The sequence below is a fragment of the Arachis hypogaea genome, chromosome 16, assembly GCF_003086295.3.
Source record: "Arachis hypogaea cultivar Tifrunner chromosome 16, arahy.Tifrunner.gnm2.J5K5, whole genome shotgun sequence".
Lineage (NCBI taxonomy): Eukaryota > Viridiplantae > Streptophyta > Magnoliopsida > Fabales > Fabaceae > Arachis > Arachis hypogaea.
In genome coordinates this window covers 5387718-5405578 of record NC_092051.1, presented here as the reverse complement: position 1 = coordinate 5405578, position 17861 = coordinate 5387718, and the positions used below count along the sequence as shown (strand labels likewise).

At 38.9% G+C, this 17861-nt stretch overlaps 2 non-coding genes across 2 annotated transcripts; one reads left to right on the top strand and one right to left on the bottom strand.

Annotated features, from left to right (window-relative positions):
• Nucleotides 1–8122: 8122 nt before the first annotated feature.
• LOC112761698 (small nucleolar RNA R71) lies at nt 8123–8230 on the bottom strand. The gene has a single exon (XR_003182080.1). It is a non-coding gene; the product is annotated as a small nucleolar RNA R71 (small nucleolar RNA).
• Nucleotides 8231–16559: 8329 nt separating this feature from the next.
• Nucleotides 16560–16667, top strand: LOC112760863 (small nucleolar RNA R71). Its single transcript, XR_003181281.1, has one exon. It is a non-coding gene; the product is annotated as a small nucleolar RNA R71 (small nucleolar RNA).
• The last annotated feature ends 1194 nt before the right edge of the window (nt 16668–17861 follow it).

Sequence of the window (17861 nt, the reverse complement as noted above, 5' to 3'; positions counted from 1 at the left end):
TTGGGCGTTCAACGCCCAAAAGAAGCATCTTCTGGGGGTTGAACGCTAGAAAGAAGCTCCTTCTGGGCGTTTAACGCCAGATTTACAGTGTCCTGGGCGTTCAGAAAAACGCCCAGTGACAAAGGAGTTCCTGGTGTTCAACGCCAGAAAGAAGCAACAGCTGGGCATTGAACGCCCAGGAGAGGCAGCATTTGGGCGTTAAACGCCCAAAACATGCAGCATTTGGGGGTTTAACGCCAGGATGGTGGGGAGGAGGTAAATTCGTTTTTACTTCACATTTTTTATTTTAATTTTAATTTTCTTGTTTCATTTCATGATTTCTTGCATAAACATGTTACAAAACCTAATTTCTAAAAACCCTAATTTCTAAAAACCCTACTTTACAAATATCAAATGTATCTTAATCCATAAACACAAATTCTTTTTTTTTCAATCCAATCCAACTCTTTTTCAAATTTCCAAAACAAATCTATCTCTTTTCCTTCTAAAATCTTTTCAACTCATCAATATCTTTTTCAATTCTCCACATTATCTTTTTCAAAATCCAAATTTATCTTTTTCAAATATCTTTCATATCTTTTCAATCTTAAATCACATCTTTTCATATCATACTTATTTTTATAAATCATATCTTCTATCTTATCTTTTTTTAAAATTTTCGAAAACCCACCCTCCCTTCCTTTTAAAGCCACATTCGGCCTCCCTCCTCTCATCCACCATTCGACACTAGCTCTCCTTCTATCCCTCTCCTTTCTTTTCTTTTGCTTGAGGACAAGCAAACATCTAAGTTTGGTGTGTTTATCCGTGATCACTAAACCATACCCACTAAGATCTTGGCTCCTAAAGGAAAATAACCCATTCCAAGAGGCAAGAAAGAGAGTACTCTAAAACCACTTTGGAATCAAGAGAAGTTCTTAACCAAAGAACATTTAGACCATTACTACAAAATAATGGGTCTAAGATCAGTGATCCCAGAAGTCAAGTTCGATCTGAAAGAAGATGAATATCCGGAGATCCAAGAGCAGATTCGAAACAGAAACTGGGAAATCCTAGCTAATCCTGAAACAAAAGTGGGAAGGAATATGGTTCAGGAGTTCTACGCTAATCTGTGGCAAACAGACAGGCAGAGAATATCTGGAACTGCCCTCTATAACTATCGGACTTTGGTCAGAGGAAAGATTGTTCACATCTACCCTGACAAAATCAGGGAGATCTTTAAGCTACCTCAACTGAAAGATGACCCAGACTCCTTCAATAGGAGAATGATGAGAACAAACAAGGGCTTGGATAAGATTCTAGAGGATATATGCATCCCTGGAGCCAGGTGGACCACCAGCAGCAAGGGTGTCCCAAATAAACTCAAGAGAGAAGATCTCAAACCAGTCGCCAGAGGATGGCTGGACTTCATTGGGTGTTCTATATTGCCCACTAGCAACCGTTCTGAAGTCACTGTTAAAAGAGCAGTGATGATCCATTGCATTATGTTGGGAAAAGAAGTGAAAGTTCATCAACTGATTCCATCTGAATTTTACATACTTGCAAACAAGAACTCCAAAGATGCCAGGTTGGCCTATCCAAGCCTAATCTCTATGCTCTGCAAATATGCTGGAGTAAAGATGGGAATAACAGAGTACATCTCAGTGGAGCAACCAATCACTAAAATCACAATGGAAAAACAACAAGTGTAGGATGAACCCATCAAGAGGAGGGCGCAAGAATTTCTACCGGAACTCCCTCAATTTGAATATTGGGAAAATCTTGAAGCATCTGTTAACAAATTGCAAGAAGCTATGGATCAAATAAAAGAAGAACAGCAAAATCAAAACAGCATGCTCTGCAAACTTCTCAGGGAACAAGAGGAGCAATGGCATGACTTAAAGGAACTGAAGCGTCATAAGTTATCTCTTGAAGGACCAAGCACCCCACAGACTAGAGGAACATCCACATCCCAAACTCAAGGTTGTTGAGTTCTAATCTTAGGCTTAACTCTGTGATAATTGTTCTTATTTAAGTTTTACCTTAGAAGTTATATATAAATAGTAGTAATTAGTATTTATATTTTGATTTTATCTCCAATTAAGATATAATTTAATTTTCTCATCATCATTAAACATGAATAAAATAGAAGAATTTCTTTAGAATAAGAGGCAATATCTTTTCGAGTTTTTAATAAGAAAAATTCTAATTATTTACATGTGGTGGCAATGCTTTCTGTCTTCTGAATGAATGCTTGAACAGTGCATATGTCTTTGGAATTTGATGTTCTTGAATGTTAAATATGTTGGCTCTTGAAAGAATGATGAACATGAGACATGTTATTGATAATCTGAAAAATCATAAAAATGATTCTTGAAGCAAGAAAAAGCAGTGAATACAAAAAAAAAGCAGAAAAAGCCAATAACCCTTAAAACCAAAAGGCAAGGGTAATAAAAAGGATCCAAGACTTTGAGCATCAGTGGGTAGGAGGGCCTAAAGGAATAAAATCCTGGCCTAAGCGGCTAAATCAAGTTGTCCCTAGCCATGTGCTTGTGGCGTGAAGGTGTCAAGTGAAAACTTGAGACTGAGCGGTTAAAGTCAAGGTCCAAAGCAAAAAGAAGGGTGTGCTTAAGAACCCTGGACACCTCTAATTGGGGACTTTAGCAAAGCTGAGTCACAATCTGAAAAGGTTCACCCAATTATGTGTCTGTGGCATTTATGTATCCGGTGGTGATACTGGAAAACAAAGTGCATAGGGCCACGGCCAAGACTCATAAAGTAGCTGTGTTCAAGAATCAAAATACTGAACTAGGAGAATCAATAACACTATCTGAATTCTAAGTTCCTATAGATGGCAATCATTCTGAGCTTCAATGGATAAAGTGAGATGCCAAAAATGTTCAGAAGCAAAAAGCTACTAGTCCCGCTCATCTAATTAGAATCTGAGCTTCACTCAAAAACTCTGAGATATTATTGCTTCTTGACTTATTTGTATTCTATTTTATTTGTCTAGTTGCTTGGGGACAAGCAATAGTTTAAGTTTGGTGTTGTGATGAGCGGATATTTTATACGCTTTTTGGAGTTAATTTCATATAGTTTTTAGTATGTTTTAGTTTATTTTTATTAGTTTCTAGGCAAAATTCATATTTCTGGACTTTACTATGAGTTTGTGTGTTTTTTTGTAATTTCAGGTATTTTCTGGCTGAAATTGAGGGAGCTGAGCAAAAATCTGATTCAGGCTGAAAAAGGACTGCTGATGCTATTGGATTCTGACCTCTCTGCACTCGGAATGGAATTTCTGGAGCTACAAGAGTCCAAATGGCGCGCTTCCAATTGAGTTGGAAAGTAGACATCTAGGGCTTTCAAGCAATATATAATAGTCCATACTTTGCTCAAGGATAAACGATGTAAACTGGCGTTCAATGCCAGTTCCATGTTGCAGTCTGGCGTCCAGCGCCAGAAACAAGTTACAAGTTGGAGTTCAACGCCAGAAACAGGTTACAACCTGGTGTTGAACGCCCAAAATAGCCCATGCACGTGAGAAGCTTAAGTCTCAGCCCCAGCACAGACCAAGTGGGCCCCAGAAGTGGATTTCTGCACTATCTATCATAGTTTACTCATTTTCTGTAAACCTAGGTTAATAGTTTAGTATTTAAACAACTTTTAGAGAATTATTTTGCAACTCATGACATTTTTAGATCTGAACTTTGTACTCCTTGATGGCATGAGTCTCTGAACTCCATTGTTGGGGGTGAGGAGCTCTGCTGTGTTTCGATGAATTAATGCAACTATTTCTGTTTTCTATTCAAACACGCTTGTTTCTATCTAAGATGTTTATTCGCACTTCAATAAGATGGATGTGATGATCCGTGACACTCATCATCATCCTCAACCTATGAATGCGTGCCTGACAACCACCTCCGTTCTACCTTCGATTGAATGAATATCTCTTGGATTCCTTAATCAAAATCTTCGTGGTATAAGCTAGAATCCATTGGCAGCATTCCTGAGAATCCGAAAAGTCTAAACCTTGTCTGTGGTATTCCGAGTAGGATTCAGGGATTGAATGACTGGGACGAGTGATGAGCGGATAATTTATACGCTTTTTGGCATTGTTTTTAGTATGTTTTTAGTAGAATCTAGTTACTTTTAGGGATGTTTTCATTAGTTTTTATGTTAAATTCACATTTCTGGACTTTACTATGAGTTTTTGTGTTTTTCTGTGATTTCAGGTATTTTCTAGCTGAAATTGAGGGACTTGAGCAAAAATCAGATTCAGAGGTTGAAGAAGGACTGCTGATGCTGTTGGATTCTGACCTCCCTGCACTCAAAATGGATTTTCTGGAGCTACAGAATTCAAAATGGCTCGCTTCTAATTGCGTTTGAAAGTCGACATCCAGAGCTTTCCAGCAATATATAATAGTCCATACTTTGTCCAAGTTTAGACGACGCAAACTGGCGTTCAACGCCAGTTCTCTGCCCAATTCTGGCATCCAGCGCCAGAAACAAGTTGTAAAGTGGAGTTCAACGCCCAAACTGGCACAAAAGCTGGCGTTCAACTCCAAGAATGACCTCTACACGTGTAACATTTAAGCTCAGCCCAAGCACACACCAAGTGGGCCCGGAAGTGGATTTATGCATCAATTACTTACTTCTGTAAACCCTAGTAGCTAGTTTATTATAAATAGGACTTTTTACTATTGTATTTGACATCTTTGGACGCCTGGTTCTTAGATCAGAGGGGCTGGCCATTTGGCCATGCCTGGACCTTTCACTTATGTATTTTCAACGGTAGAGTTTCTACACTCCATAGATTAAGGTGTGGAGCTCTGCTGTTCCTCAAAGATTAATGCAAAGTACTATTGTTTTCTATTCAATTCAACTTATTCCGCTTCTAAGATATTCATTCGCACTTCAACCTGAATGTGATGAACGTGACAATCATCATCATTCCTTATGAACGCGTGCCTGACAACCACTTCCGTTCTACCTTAGATTGAATGATTATCTCTTGGATCTCTTAATCGGAATCTTCGTGGTATAAGCTAGATTGATGGCGGCATTCATGAGAGTCCGGAAAGTCTAAACCTTGTCTGTGGTTTTCTGAGTAGGACTCTGGGATTGAATGACTATGACGAGCTTCAAACTCGCGATTGCTGGGCGTAGTGACAGACGCAAAAGGAGGGTGAATCCTATTCCAGCATGATCGAGAACCTCAGATGATTAGCCGTGCTGTGACAGAGCATTTGGACCATTTTCACAAGAAGAGGGGAAGTAACCATTGACAACAGTGATGCCCTTGCATAAAGCCAGCCATAGAAAGGAGTAAGACTTATTGGATGAAGACAGCGGGAAAGCAGAGATTCAGAGGAACGAAAGCATCTCTACACGCTTATCTGAAATTCTCACCAATGAATTACATAAGTATTTCTATCCTTCTTTTATTATTTAATTTCGAAAACTCCACAACTATTTTATATCTGCCTGACTGAGATTTACAAGGTGACCATAGCTTGCTTCATACCAACAATCTCTGTGGGATCGACCCTTACTCACGTAAGGTTTATTACTTGGACGACCCAGTGCACTTGCTGGTTAGTTGTATCGAAGTTGTAACAAATTGCAAATTAAGATTAGAGCACCAAGTTTTTGGAGCCATTACCAGGGATTGTTCGAGCCTGGAGATCAGAATTTCGTGCACCAAGTTTTTGGCGCCGTTGCCGGGGATTGTTCGAGTTTGGACAACTGACGGTTCATCTTGTTGCTCAGATTAGGTAATTTTCTTTTTGTTTTATTTTAAAAAAATTTTCAAAAAGCTTTCAAAATTTTCTCCTTTGTTTTCGAAAATTTTTTTTAAAAAAAATGTTTTCAAAAATATATTTTTTTTCAGAATTTTTAAGATTGAATTCTAGTGTTTCATGAAGCATATGAAGCCTGACTGGCTGTAAAGCCATGTCTAAATTCTTTTGGACTGAGGCTTCCAAACCATCAGCATAGAAGCAAGTTACCTTGATAAGTAATGAGCGGTATATTCTCTGATGTTACATGCTAAAGCTTGGCTGGCTATTAAGCCATGCCTGACCCTTTGATTGGAGCTTTAGACTAAAGAGCATAAGATTCCTGGAATTCATATTAAAAATTTTGGAATCCTTATTTTTCTTTTTTAAAATGATTTTCGAAAAAATTAAAAGAAAATACAAAAAAATCATAAAATCATAAAAATCAAAAATATTTTTGTGTTTCTTGTTTGAGTCTTGAGTCATGTTATAAGTTTGGTGTCAATTGCATACTCATCTTGCATTTTTCGAAAATTTTCATGCATTCATAGTGTTCTTCATGATCTTCAAGTTGTTCTTGGTAAGTCTTCTTGTTTGATCTTTGCATTTGCATGTTTTGTGTCTTTTCTTGTTTTTCATATGCATTCTTGAATTCTTAGTGTCTAAGCATTAAAGGATTCTAAGTTTGGTGTCTTGCATGTTTTCTTTGCATTAAAAATTTTTCAAAAATGTGTTCTTGATGTTCATCATGATCTTCATAGTGTTCTTGGTGTTCATCTTGACATTCATAGCATTCTTGCATGCATTCATTGTTTTGATCCATAACTTTCATGCATTGCATCATTTTTCTTGTTTTTCTCTCTCATCATAAAAATTCAAAAAAAATATATATCTTTCCCTCTTTTCTCTCATAAATTTCGAAAATTAGATTTGACTTTTTCAAAAATTTTTAAAATCAAGTTGTTTCTTATGAGTCAAATCAAATTTTCAATTTAAAAATCTTATCTTTTTCAAAATCTTTTTCAAAAATCAAATCTTTTTCATTTTTCTTAGTTATTTTCGAAAATTCTAAAAATATTTTTCAAAAATCTTTTTCTTATTTTTATATCAAATTTTCAAAAATAACAATAACAATTAATGTTTTGATTCAAAAATTTCAAGTTTGTTACTTGCTTGTTAAGAAAGATTCAAACTTTAAGTTCTAGAATCATATCTTGTGATTTCTTGTGAATCAAGTCATTAATTGTGATTTTAAAAATCAAATCTTTTTCAAAAACTAATTTCAATCACATCTTTTCAAAAATATCTTATTATCTTATCTTTTTCAAAATTTGATTTCAAAATATCTTTTCTAACTTCTTATCTTCTTATCTTTTCAAAATTGATTTTCAAATTTGTTTCAACTAACTAACTAACTTTTTGTTTGTTTCTCATCTTTTTCAAAACTACCTAACTAACTCTCTCTCTCTCTCTAATTTTCGAAAATATCTCCCTCTTTTTCAAAATTTCTTTTTAGTCAACTAATTATTTTATTTTTTTATTTTAATTTTCGAAAAAAAATACTAACCTTTTTCAAAAACTATTTTCAAAAAATCACTAACTCTTTTTCAAAACATTATTTTCGAAATTTTCCCTCTCTCATCTTATTCTGTTTATTTATTCATCTATTAACACTCCTCTTCATCTCACATCTTTGCTCCTATCATCACCTTTGTGTTTGGATTCTTCATTCTTCTTCACCCCTATTCCTTTTCTTCTTCTACTAACAATAAGGAACCTCTTTACTGTGACATAGAGGATTCCTCTTCTTTTCTTGTTCTCTTCTCTTTCTTATGAGCAGGAACAAAGAAAAAGGCATTCTTGTTGAAGCTGATCCAGAACCTGAAAGGACTCTGAAGAGGAAATTAAGAGAAGCTAAATTACAACAATCCAGAGACAACCTTATTGAAAATTTCGAACAAGTAAAGGAGATGGCAGCCGAACCCAACAACAATAATGCAAGGAGAATGCTTGGTGACTTTACTGCACCTAATTCCAATTTACATGGAAGGAGCATCTCCATTCCTACCGTTGGAGCAAACAACTTTGAGCTGAAACCTCAGCTAGTTTCTCTGATGCAGCAGAACTGCAAGTTTCATGGACTTCCATCTGAAGATCCTTTTCAGTTCTTAACTGAATTCTTGCAGATATGTGATACTGTTAAGACTAATGGAGTAGATCCTGAAGTCTACAGGCTCATGCTTTTCCCTTTTGCTGTAAGAGACAGAGCTAGAGTGTGGTTGGACTCTCAACCCAAAGATAGCCTGAACTCTTGGGATAAGCTGGTCACGGCTTTCTTAGCCAAGTTCTTTCCTCCTCAAAAGCTGAGCAAGCTTAGAGTGGATGTTCAAACCTTCAGACAGAAAGAAGGTGAATCCCTCTATGAAGCTTGGGAAAGATACAAGCAGCTGACCAAAAAGTGTCCTTCTGACATGCTTTCAGAATGGACCATCTTGGATATATTCTATGATGGTTTATCTGAGTTATCAAAGATGTCATTGGACACTTCTGCAGGTGGATCCATTCGCCTAAAGAAAATGCCTGCAGAAGCTCAAGAACTCATTGACATGGTTGCTAATAACCAGTTCATGTACACTTCTGAGAGGAATCCTGTGAGTAATGGGACGCCTATGAAGAAGGGAGTTCTTGAAACTGATACTCTGAATGCCATATTGGCTCAGAATAAAATATTGACTCAGCAAGTCAATATGATTTCTCAGAGTCTGAATGGAATGCAAGCTGCATCCAACAGTACTCAAGAGGCGTCTTCTAAAGAAGAAGCTTATTATCCTGAGAACCCTGCAATAGCAGAGGTGAATTACTTAGGTGAACCTTATGGAAACACCTATAATCCATCATGGAGAAATCATCCAAATCTCTCATGGAAGGATCAACAAAAGCCTCAACAAGGCTTTAATAATGGTGGAAGATACATGTTTAGCAATAGCAAGCCTTTTTGCATCATCCACTCAGCAACAGACAGAGAACTCTGGACAAAATACCTCTAAATTAGCAAACTTAGTCTCTGATCTGTCCAAGGCCACTGTAAGTTTCATAAATGAAACAAGGTCTTCCATTAGAAATTTGGAAGCACAAGTGGGCCAGCTGAGTAAAAGGATCACTGAAATCCCTCCTAGTACTCTCCCAAGCAATACAGAAGAAAATCCAAAAGGAGAGTGCAAGGCCATTGAATTAATCACCATGGCCGAACCTGTGAAGGAAGGAGAGGACGTGAATCCCAAGGAGGAAGACCTCCTGGGACGTCCAGTGATCAATAAGGAGCTTCCCTTTGAGGAACCAAAGGAATCTGAGACTCATCTAGAGACCATAGAGATTCCATTAAACCTCCTTATGCCATTCATGAGCTCTGATGAGTATTCGTCTTCTGAAGAGAATGAGGATGTTACTGAAGAGCAAGCTGCCAAGTTTCTTGGTGCAATCATGAAGCTGAATGCCAAATTATTTGGTATTGAGACTTGGGAGGATGAACCTCCCTTGTTCATCAATGAACTAAGTGATCTGGATCAACTGACATTGCCTCAGAAGAAACAGGATCCTGGAAAGTTCATAATACCTTGTACCATAGGCACCATGATCTTTGAAAAGGCTCTGTGTGACCTTGGTTCAGGGATAAACCTCATGCCCCTCTCTGTAATAGAGAAACTGGGAATATATGGGGTGCAAGCTGCTAAAATCTCATTAGAGATGGCAGACAATTCAAGAAAACAGGCTTATGGACAAGTAGAGGACGTGTTAGTAAAGGTTGAAGGCCTTTACATCCCTGCTGATTTCATAATCCTTGATACTGGGAAGGATGAGGATGAATCCATCATCCTTGGAAGACCCTTCCTAGCCACAGCAAGAGCTGTGATTGATGTTGACAGAGGTGAATTAGTCCTTCAATTGAATGGGGACTCCCTTGTGTTTACAACTCAAGGTTATCCTTCTGTAAACATGGAGAGGAAGCATAAAAAGCTTCTCTCAAAACAGAGTCAACCAGAGCCCCCACAGTCAAACTCTAAGTTTGGTGTCAAACCCCCATATCCAAACTCTAAGTTTGGTGTTGGGAGGTCTCAACAAAGCTCTGCACATCTGTGAGGCTCCATAAGAGCCCACTGTCAAGCTATTGACATTAAAGAAGCGCTTGTTGGGAGGCAACCCAATGTTTATTTATCTAATTTTATTTTTGTTTTTCATGTTTTCTTAGGTTCATGATCATGTGGAGTCACAAAATAAACGAAAAATTTAGAAACAGAATTGGTGCACGAAATTGTGATCTCCAGGCTCGAACAATCAAGCTTGGTGCTCTGATCTTAATTCATAATTGTCACAACTTCGATACAACTAACCAGCAAGTGCACTGGGTCGTCCAAGTAATACCTTACGTGAGTAAGGGTCGAATCCCACGGAGATTGTTGGTATGAAGCAAGCTATGGTCACCTTGTAAATCTCAGTCAGGCAGATACAAAGTGATAATGGAGTTTTCGAAATTTAATAATAGAATAGGGATAGAGATACTTATGTAATTCATTGGTGAGAATTTCAGATAAGAGAATGGAGATGCTTTTCGTTCCTCTGAACCTCTGCTTTCCTGCTATCTTCATCCAATCAGTCTTACTCCTTTCCATGGCTGGCTGTATGCAAGGGCATCACCGTTGTCAGTGGCTACATCCCCTCCTCTCAGTGAATAATATGCTCACGCACCCTGTCACGGCACGGCTATTCATCTGTCGGTTCTCGATCATGCTGGAATAGGATTCACCCTCCTTTTGCGTCTGTCACTAACGCCCAGCACTCGCGAGTTTGAAGCTCGTCACAATCATTCAATCATTGAATCCTACTCGGAATACCACAGACAAGGTTTAGACTTTCCGGATTCTCTTGAATGCCGCCATCATTCTAGCTTACGCCACGAAGATTCTGGTTAGGAAATCTAAGAGATACTCATTCTAGCTTATTTCATGTAGAACAGAAGTGTTTGTCAGGCACGTGTTCATAGGGGAGATGGTGATGAGCGTCACACATAATCATCACCTTCATCACGTTCTTGGGTGCGAATGGATATCTTAGAAGCGAAATAAGAAGAATTGAATAGAAAACAGTAGTACTTTGCATTAATCTTTGAGGAACAGCAGAGCTCCACACCTTAATCTATGGAGTGTAGAAACTCTACCGTTGAAAATACATAAGTGAAAGGTCCAGGCATGGCCGAGATGGCCAGCCCCCTAAACGAGATCACAGGATCAAAATACAATCCAGGATGCCTAATACAATAGTAAGAGGTCCTATTTATAATAAACTAGCTACTAGGGTTTACATGAGTAAGTATTTGATGTATAAATCCACTTCCGGGGCCCACTTGGTGTGTGTTTAGGCTGAGCTTGAGTGTTACACGTGCAGAGGCCATTTGTGGAGTTGAACGCCAGTTTTTGTGCCAGTTTGGGCGTTCAACTCTGGTTTTGGATCCTTTTCTGGCGCTGGACGCCAGATTTGGGCAGAAGGCTGGCGTTGAACGCCAGTTTACGTCGTCAATTCTTGGCCAAAGTATGGACTATTATATATTGATGGAAAGCCCTGGATGTCTACTTTCCAACGCAATTGGAAGCGCGCCATTTCGAGTTCTGTAGCTCCAGAAAATCCACTTTGAGTGCAGGGAGGTCAGAATCCAACAGCATCAGCAGTCCTTTTTCAACCTCTGAATCTGATTTTTGCTCAAGTCCCTCAATTTCAGCCAGAAAATACTTGAAATCACAGAAAAACACACAAACTCATAGTAAAGTCCAGAAATGTGAATTTAACATAAAAACTAATGAAAACATCCCTAAAAGTAACTAGATCCTACTAAAAATATACTAAAAACAATGCCAAAAAGCGTATAAATTATCCGCTCATCACAACACCAAACTTAAATTGTTGCTTGTCCCCAAGCAACTGAAAATCAAATAGGATAAAAAGAAGAGAATATACTATAAATTCCAAACTATCAATGAAACAGAGCTTCAATCATATGAGCGGGACTTATAGCTTTTTGCCTCTTGAATAGTTTTGGCATCTCACTTTATCCATTGAAGTTTAGAATGATTGGCATCTATAGGAACTTCAGATTTCGAATAGTGTTATTGACTCTCCTATTTCAGTATGATGATTCTTGAACACAGCTTCTTTATGAGTCTTGGCCGTGGCCCTAAGCACTTTGTTTTCCAGTATTACCACCGGATACATAAATGCCACAGACACATAATTGGGTGAACCTTTTCAGATTGTGACTCAGCTTTGCTAAAGTCCCCAATTAGAGGTGTCCAGGGTTCTTAAGCACACTCTTTTTTTTTTTTTTGCTTTGGACCTTGACTTTAACCGCTCAGTCTCAAGTTTTCACTTGACACCTTCACGCCACAAGCACATGGTTAGGGACAGCTTGGTTTAGCCGCTTAGACCAGGATTTTATTCCTTTAGGTCCTCCTATCCACTGATGCTCAAAGCCTTGGGATCCTTTTTATTTGCCCTTGCCTTTTGGTTTTAAGGGTTATTGGCTTTTTGCTCTTGCCTCTTGGTTTTAAGAGCTTTTGGCTTTTTCTGCTTGCTTTTTCTTTTTCTTTCTATTTTTTTTCTTTTTTTTTTTCGCCTATTTTTTTTTCTGCAAGCTTTGTTCTTTGCTGCTTTTTCTTGCTTCAAGAATCATTTTTATGATTTTTCAGATTATCAAATAACATGTCTCCTAGTCATCATTCTTTCAAGAGCCAACATATTTAACATTCTTAAACAACAACTTCAAAAGACATATGCACTGTTCAAGCATACATTCAGAAAACAAGAAGCATTGTCACCACATCAATATAATTAAACTAAGTTCAAGGATAAATTCGAAACTCATGTACTTCTTGTTCTTTTGAATTAAAACATTTTTCATTTAAGAGAGGTGATGGATTCATAGGACATTTATAACTTTAAGACAAAGTTACTAACTACTAATGATCATGTAATGAAGACACAAACATAGATAAGCACATAACATAGAAAACGAAAAACAGAAGAAATAAGAACAAGGAATGAATCCACCTTAGTGATGGTGGCGTTTCCTTCTTGAGGAACCAATGATGTCCTTGAGCTCTTCTATGTCTCTTCCTTGTCTTTGTTGCTCCTCCCTCATTGCTTTTTGATCTTCTCTTATTTCATGAAGCATGATGGAGTGCTCTTGATGTTCCACCCTTAGTTGTCCCATATTGGAACTCAATTCTCCTAGGGAGGTGTTGATTTGCTCCCAATAGTTTTGTGGAGGAAAGTGCATTTGAGGCATCTTCGGAATCTCATGGAAATGAGCTTCTTGCGCCTCTTGAGCTCCATGACTGAGCTCTCTTACTTGCTCCATCTTTTTCTTAGTGATGGGCTTGTCCTCTTTAATGAGGATATCTCCCTCTATGTCAATCCCAGCCGAATTGCATAGGTGGCAAATGAGGTGAGGAAAGGCTAACCTTGCCATGGTGGAGGACTTGTCAGCCACCTTGTAGAGTTCTTGAGGTATAATCTCATGAACTTCCACCTCTTCTCCAATCATGATGCTATGGATCATGATGGCCCGGTCTATAGTAACTTCAGACCGGTTGCTAGTGGGAATGATTGAGCATTGAATAAACTCCAACCATCCTCTAGCTACAGGCTTGAGGTCTAATCTTCTTAGTTGAACCGGATTGCCTTTGGAGTCAATCTTCCATTGAGCTCCTTCTACACATATGTCCATAAGGACTTGGTCCAACCTTTGATCAAAGTTGACTCTCCTTGTGTAGGGGCGTGCGTTCTCTTCCATGTATGGCAAGTTGAACGCCAACCTCACATTCTCCGGACTAAAATCTAAGTATTTCCCCCGAACCATTGTAACATAGTTCTTTGGATCCGGGTTCTTACTTTGATCATGGTTCTTGGTGATCCATGCATTGGCATAGAACTCTTGAACCATTAAGATGCCGACTTGTTGGATGGGATTTGTTAGAACTTCCCAACCTCTTCTTTGAATTTCATGTCGGATCTCCGGATACTCATTTCTTTTGAGTTTAAAAGGGACCTCAGGGATCACCTTCTTCTTGGCCACAACATCATAGAAGTGGTCTTGATGGGCTTTGGAGATGAACCTTTCCATCTCCCATGACTCGGATGTGGAAGCTTTTATCTTCCCTTTCCCTCTTCTAGAGGATTCTCCGGTCTTAGGTGCCATCAATGGTAATGGAAAAACAAAAAAGCTATGCTTTTACCACACCAAACTTAGAATATTGCTCGCCCTCGAGCAATAAACAAAAGAATAGAAGGAGAAGAAGAAGAAATATGGAGAGGGAGAGGGAGATGTGTTTCGGCCAAGAAGGGTGTAGAGGGGTGTGTTGTGTGAATTTGATGAAGAATGGAGGGCTTTATATAGGGAAGGGAGGGGGGTTATGGTTCGGCCATATAGGTGGGTTTGGGTGGGAAATTGGTTTTGAATTGTGAAGGTAGGTGGAGTTTATGAGGTAGGTTTATGGGGAAGAGTGGATGGATGTGAGTGGTGAAGAGGTGATGGGGAAGAGTGTTTATGGGGTTGTGTGAAAGAGAGTGGTGAGAAGAAGTGAGTGGAGGTAGGTGGGGATCCTGTGGGGTCCACAGATCCTGAGTGGATCCTGTGGGGTCCACAGATCCTGAGATGATCCTGTGGGGTCCACAGATCCTGAGGTGTCAAGGCATTTACATCCCTGCACCATTAGGCATGTAAAAATGCCTTTGTACCCAACTCTGGGCGTTCAGCGCCAGGTTGGTGGCCATTTTGGGCGTTCAACGCCCATTTGTGTGCCATTTCTGGCGTTGAACGCCAGAACCATGCCTGTTCTGGCGTTCAGCGCCCAGAAGCTGCCCATTTTGGGCGTTCAGCGCCAGAACCATGCTCTGTTCTGGCGCTGAACGCCAGACAGATGCTCCTCCAGGGTGTAATTTTTCTTCTGCTGTTTTTTATTCCGTTTTCAATTTTTATATTTACTTTGTGACTCCACATGATCATGAACCTAAGAAAACATGAAAAACAATAAAAATAAGAATTAGATAAACATTGGGTTGCCTCCCAACAAGCGCTTCTTTAATGTCAATAGCTTGACAGTGGGCTCTCATGGAGCCTCACAGATGTGCAGAGCTTTGTTGAGACTCTCCAACACCAAACTTAGAGTTTGGATATGGGAGTTCAACACCAAACTTAGAGTTTGACTGTGGGGGCTCTGGTAGACTCTGCTTGGAGAGAAGCTTTTCATGCTTCCTCTCCATGGTTGCAGAGGGAGATCCTTGAGTTTTGAATACAAGGGAGTTCTCATTCCATTGAAGGACTATTTCACCTCTGTCAACATCAATCACAGCTCTTGCTGTGGCCAGGAAAGGTCTTCCTAGGATGATGGATTCATCCTCTTCCTTTCCAGTATCCAGGACTATGAAATCAGTAGGTATGTAAAGGCCCTCAACCTTTACTAATACATCTTCTACTTGTCCATAAGCCTGTCTTCTTGAGCTGTCTGCCATCTCCAGTGAGATTTTAGCAGCTTGCACCCCATAGATTCCCAGTTTCTCTATTACAGAGAGGGGCATGAGGTTTATCCCTGAACCAAGGTCACACAGAGCTTTAAAGATCATGGTGCCTATGGTACAAGGGATTATGAACTTTCCAGGATCCTGTCTCTTCTGAGGCAATGTCAGTTGATCCAGATCACTTAGTTCATTGATGAACAAGGGAGGTTCAACTTCCCAAGTATCAATGCCAAATAGTTTGGCATTCAGCTTCATGATTGCACCAAGAAACTTGGCAGTTTGCTCTTCAGTAACATCCTCATTCTCTTCAAAAGAGGAATACTCATCAGAGCTCATGAAGGGCATAAGGAGGTTCAATGGAATCTCTATGGTCTCTAGATGAGCCTCAGAGTCCTTTGGTTCCTCAGAGGGAAGCTCCTTATTGACCACTGGACGTCCCAGGAGGTCTTCCTCCTTGGGATTCACGTCCTCTCCTCTCCTCACAGGTTCGGCCATGGCGCTTATGTTAATGGCCTTGCACTCTCCTTTTGGGTTCTCTTCTGTATTGCTTGGGAGAGTACTAGGAGGGATTTCAGTGATCCTTTTACTCAGCTGGCCCACTTGTGCTTCCAGATTTCTAATGGAAGACCTTGTTTCATTCATGAAACTTACAGTGGCTTTAGATAGATCAGAGACTAGATTTGCTAAATTAGAAGCATTTTGTTCAGAGTTCTCTGTCTGTTGCTGAGTGGATGATGGAAAAGGCTTGCTATTGCTAAACCTGTTTCTTCCACCATTATTAAAGCCTTGTTGGGGCTTTTGATCCTTCCATGAGAAATTTGGATGATTTCTCCATGTTGAGTCATAAGGTTCACCTAAGTAATTTACCTCTGCTATTGCAGGGTTCTCAAGATCATAAGCTTCTTCTTCAGAAGATGCCTCTTGAGTACTGTTGGATGCAGCTTGCATTCCATGCAGACTCTGAGAGATCATATTGACTTGTTGAGTCAATATTTTATTCTGAGCCAATATGGCATTCAGAGTATCAACTTCAAGAACTCCCTTCTTCATAGGCGTCCCATTATTCACAGGATTCCTTTCAGAAGTGTACATGAACTGGTTATTAGCAACCATGTCAATGAGTTCTTGAGCTTCTGCAGGCGTTTTCTTTAGGTGAATGGATCCACCTGCAGAGGTATCCAATGACATCTTAGATAACTCAGACAGACCATCATAGAATATATCCAGGATGGTCCATTCTGAAAGCATGTCAGAAGGACACTTTTTGGTCAACTGTTTGTATCTTTCCCAAGCTTCATAGAGGGATTCACCTTCTTTCTGTCTGAAGGTTTGAACATCAGCTCTAAGCTTGCTCAGCTTTTGAGGAGGAAAGTACTTGGCTAAGAAAGCCGTGACCAGCTTATCCCAAGAGTTCAGGCTGTCTTTAGGTTGAGAGTCCAACCAGATTCTAGCTCTGTCTCTTACAGCAAAAGGGAAAAGCATGAGCCTGTAGACTTCAGGATCTACTCCATTAGTCTTAACAGTATCACATATCTGCAAGAATTCAGTTAAGAACTGAAAAGGATCTTCAGATGGAAGTCCATGAAACTTGCAGTTCTGCTGCATCAGAGAAACTAATTGAGGTTTCAGCTCAAAGTTGTTTGCTCCAATGGCAGGAATGGAGATGCTTCTTCCATGTAAATTGGAATTAGGTGCAGTAAAGTCACCAAGCATCTTCCTTACATTATTATTATTTTCGGCTGCCATCTCCTCTGCCTGTTCGAAAATTTCTGAAAGGTTATCTCTGGATTGTTGTATTTTAGCTTCTCTTAATTTTCTCTTCAGAGTCCTTTCAGGTTCTGGATCTGCTTCCACAAGAATGTTCTTATCCTTGCTCCTGCTCATATGACAAAGAAGAAGACACAGAAAAAAAAAATAATAATAATAATAGAGATCCTTTATATCACAGTATAGGGATCCCTGTGTGAGTGGAAGAAAAGAGGGAGATAAAGGATGTGATGTAAAGGAAGAAATGCAACTGTACGAATGGAAGAGATGTGAGATGAGATGTTAGGATATGAATGAATAAATAGAATGAGATGGGGGGAATAATTTTCGAAAATTATTTTGAAAAAGAGTTAGTGATTTTTGAAAATGGTTTTTGAAAAATTGTTAGTAATTTTCGAAAATTAAGTTTTAAAAATTAAAATAATTAATAAATTAAAAAGAAATTTTGAAAAAGGGGAGAGATATTTTCGAAAATGAGAAAGAGAGAGAGTTAGTTAGGTGGTTTTGAAAAAGTTAAGAAACAAACAAAAAGTTAGTTAGTTAGTTGAAACAAATTTTGAAAAGATAGGAAGTTAGGAAGTTAGAAAAGATATTTTGAAATCAAATTTTGAAAAAGATAAGATAAAAAGATATTTTTGAAAAGATATGATAGAAATTAGTTTTGAAAAAAGATTTGATTTTTAAAATCACAATTAATGACTTGATTCACAAGAAATCACAAGATATGATTCTAGAACTCAAAGTTTGAATCTTTCTTAACAAGCAAGTAACAAACTT